Genomic DNA, 4,052 nt, shown 5'->3' with positions numbered 1-4,052 from the left:
TTAAGGCAGTTGGATTGCCGGGCTATAACCAAGTCATTTCATAAGTAAATACCGGCTGTTTGATTTTTTTTCTCTTTTTCTTTTTTTTCAATTTTTAATGTTCACTATTTCAGGCCCCAGGTCAGTAACCGAATATGTGGGAAGTCTTTTAAAATACCAATGAGAGCGTTTGAAATAGCACAGCTGAAAACCACTACTTTTCACACTGGGCTTCATTCAGAGTTCAAGGTTGTACATTTTTCTCCCACACAAATTCAACAGAACCAGAAACCACAAGAATTGAGTGTTTTCCAAGTCTAAATAGGGGAATATGAACTTCAGGAAAAAGCATGAGAAGAAATTTATTTGAAAGCACTTCTCTGAAAAACTTTGCCCCTGAGTTTCCTGGCTTCAAGGCCCCGAATCTGTCTAGATGGTTAACATATACCAACTCACCAGTAGCATTCAATAAATATTCAACAGTATGAATATTGTGGTCAATTTCCTGATGGGTCTAATACTTGTTGGAACTTTCCAGATGAATCACTTGTGTTTTACCCAGAGTCCATACCGTGACCAGCACTATACCTGCCCTCTCCATGAACCCCACCAAGATTGCCCACCGGGTTAAACTTTCTCAGAATGTACTAAACTGTAGTCAATTTTCTGTCCAATGTATGTCTGCTCCAGACTGCGTATGCCCCAAAGTGTGTCCTACGGAGATTTCCACGTAGTAAGGATTTAGTGAGTGTTGCTCAAGCAATAAGTAAATGAACTTCAGCCGACTGTATATCTGTACATTTAGGTTTTCTTTTAGCATGAGGGCTTGGGGTTTGGGAACAGGAAAAGGGGAAAGAGGGAGAAGAGGGTTTTGTTTTGTTTTGATCTTCTTATCCCCCGTTGTATTTCAATCGAATTTGTCAAGATGCTTGGAGTCTTATTTTCCCAACATGAATCACTGATGATCTAACAAATTAATTACCCATCCATCCTGCCCTACTGAGTGAGGTCATGGGAGAATGGATGGGTTCAGCCGACCTCTTCTGGACGGTAGTGTCACAGGCCCCATTTAAGAACTTGAGTTCAATGCCAAAATTGCCAGTTTAGGTTAGAATCAGACTTAAATGTATCTTATTATACACAGAGGCACACAAATGCAATACGTCATCTTTAATGGTTCAGAACAAAGCCTAAAAAAATAGTGTCCTAGCACAGATGAATTTTATAACCTTTGATATATGGCTTTCATTATTAACAATAATTTCTGTAACTGCATCCAAATTCGGGAAGACACCCGATGAATATTAATTTTATTTTTGATTTATTTTCTGCGCCCGGTGGCTCCCTCTAGGGCAGCCCTGCATTCCCGGCGTCCTTTTTGCCCTGAGATCTTACATCCTCCAGAGTGAAATTCTCATGGTCCTGGGGACAGCCTGGTGCCAGGAATACCGCACTTGGGGTTTTGCTTTTCTGCTGGAAAATGAGGGGTTTTTTCTTCCCCCATCGCATTATTTTACTTCTTTATATTTTACAAAGATTTCCCCCTTATACACCCTTTGTCATTATATTAAAATCTAATTGCAAGACAACTCTCCTCACCTAAGTCATCAACAAAGCCCAATTATTTCTAATGCATGCAGAAGGGGGAAAAAGTGCCAAACAATAAAAAGGCATGCAGTAACCTAAGCCTTTTTCACAGTCAGGCTTCAAGTTCACATGTGAATTTATGCCAGTTTTGACATTAGCCGAAAAAATTAACAGTTCTCAAAAATGAAACTCTCACAAAAGGGGTTTTGTGTTTCAAGCAGAATAAATTATAGTGTGATGTTATTAAAACACTTAGTTGTTAAGTTGCCAAGAAAATCCAGTATATTCACACAGACTCGAGGACCTGTCTCCATGCAAAGTAATTAAATTAGATTTATGGGCTGCATTACATCAGTGTTTGATAGTTCATTTTTCCTTTCTTCATATTTTGCCCTGCTTTATTAGAGCATGTGACAGATGGTAAAAATAGTGTGAAGTTTCTTGGCCCTGTGCTAAATCCCCTTTCGGTAGTATATCTCTCTTCTGTCAGTTCTCCCCAGCGATGATAAATTAACCTCTCTCTTTGTATCCCAAGTGTAGCAGTAAAGCTCTCTTTGACACAGCACTATCACTTTATCTTAATCTGTGCTGTTTCGGGGAGAGAGGGGAGATGATGCAATCGCCACCATGAGTTTAAAGAGAAGATTTATTGTGTCAGAAAAAGGGACGATGATTAATATAATATGCATCATTATATTTTTCATTTTGTCTCATTTGTCGCCTTCTCCTCAGCCGAGGCAGGGAGTTCGCCAGGGTGGGCCGTCCTCTGGACGGCCTTTCCCCTCGGGCTGCTTTGCAGGGCTGAGCCTGGGGACTAGCAGGTAGAGGGTGGCCGGTCCCCCTCCACCAGGCCTCCTTAAAGGGGGCCTTAGCCCACTTCCTGCTTCTCCCGGAGGGAGGCGGCGGAACCTGGGTCTGCTTGGCACACGGCTTTCCCCGCGGAAAGGCAATAATAACTAAGGTCTCTGGGCATTATTTGAGGTGGATCAAATCATCAAAGTGCGTCCTGAGACCAAACAGGAGTTGGGTCACCCAGCCCCTAGGAGGAGAAGCAGCGCCGTATATGATGTTTCTGCGCAAGGGACACATGATGATTATTTCCCTTCCTTCCAACAAAGCTATAGTCTCTTTAAGCTACTCCTTGGCTACAAATTGCTTATATCTGGAAACTGGCTTTGTTCATTCGGCTCAATAAGCATTTATTGGCATGGCTACGAGACAGGCACATTGTCATCCATGGGATGGATGCCAAGGTGAACAGAGGGCCTATCCCCGCCCCCAGGAAGCGGAGTTCTAACCAGTGAGCAGCCATTGGCCAAATGCAGGGAGTGTCACACCCACCCAGACCCTCCCACTACTGAGGGGGCGGGGGCGGGGGTATCCTGGAGCCCAATGAGGGACGGTCCCCAAGTCAAGGGAAGCAGATTCATTGCAGATCAGATGAGCGTAATTAGACTCTAATGGGAAAGTATCATCTGGAGTTGAAAGGAATCCCAGTACGTCTCCTTTTTACCGAGTGAGTGATCACAACTCAGTTTCTCTGCTTTAAAAATCTGGATTTCTCAATATTTGCTGGAAGTAAGGTAACCCTCTAGAATTCCAGACAACTGAAATATTTTCACCTGGTTTTCCTCAAAGATTCTGAAAGAACCACACGGCTGGAGGCCTGTCTTCCTTAATCTTACCTGGTGAATCACGGGTTTCCTTCTCTGGCACTGCCCTCCCCACCCCCACCCCCACCCCAGGAGTGGCCCCGTGTTTTCACTCACACTGTGTGATATGCCCCACCCCACCTCCCTCATAATTGGTTGGACCAGGCCTAGACCAGTTGGTGCTCTCTCTTCCAGGAGTTTGGAAAGGGGCAGAATAACAGCCAGAGGGCCGGAAAGGGAGGGAGAGAACCTAAGTTGGTGAGGCGGCTATCATCCGCCATGAGCAAGGAAAACCCAAATGCCCAACCAGATACATTCGCAGAGAGGCGCAGACAAGAGAGTCAGTAACAGCTTTCTGCATCCTGATATGCTTTTCCAAACACCCCTTGGGTCCTTGAGTCCCGGGAGACTCCCTTGTATCCTTAAAAGAATGTCTCCTTTTCTTTTCTTTTTTCTTTATTTACAAGGTGGTTGAGCACCCTGTGGGGAGTTTGAACAAAAGAATGACAGACCCAAAGCTCTCTGTTGATGTGAAGTATATACACAGGTGTGGACTCCCACAATTACATCATTATAATTTTAGAATGAAGCCCCCAACAAGTTAAGCTAACAATGAAATGGGATGTCTTACAAAGCCATGAGCTCTCCATTACTCAAACGAAAGCTGAATTTCAATTCCAGGTAAAGGAAGTCTTGTGTTCACTAAAAGATAAGACACATTGGGGCATTTTCCTAATGTATTAAAAGAGGGGAAAACACGAAAGGAAGTCCACAGAAGGAGACAGAAAGAAAATATAAAGGAAGAAATGTGTTACCCAATTCAGTCTCTTTCTT

Source organism: Panthera pardus, unplaced genomic scaffold (genome assembly GCF_024362965.1).
Source record: "Panthera pardus isolate Hobbes unplaced genomic scaffold, ASM2436296v1 HiC_scaffold_13, whole genome shotgun sequence".
NCBI lineage: Eukaryota > Metazoa > Chordata > Mammalia > Carnivora > Felidae > Panthera > Panthera pardus.
The sequence above is the reverse complement of the archived record's forward strand: the minus strand, read 5'-3'. Positions refer to the sequence as shown.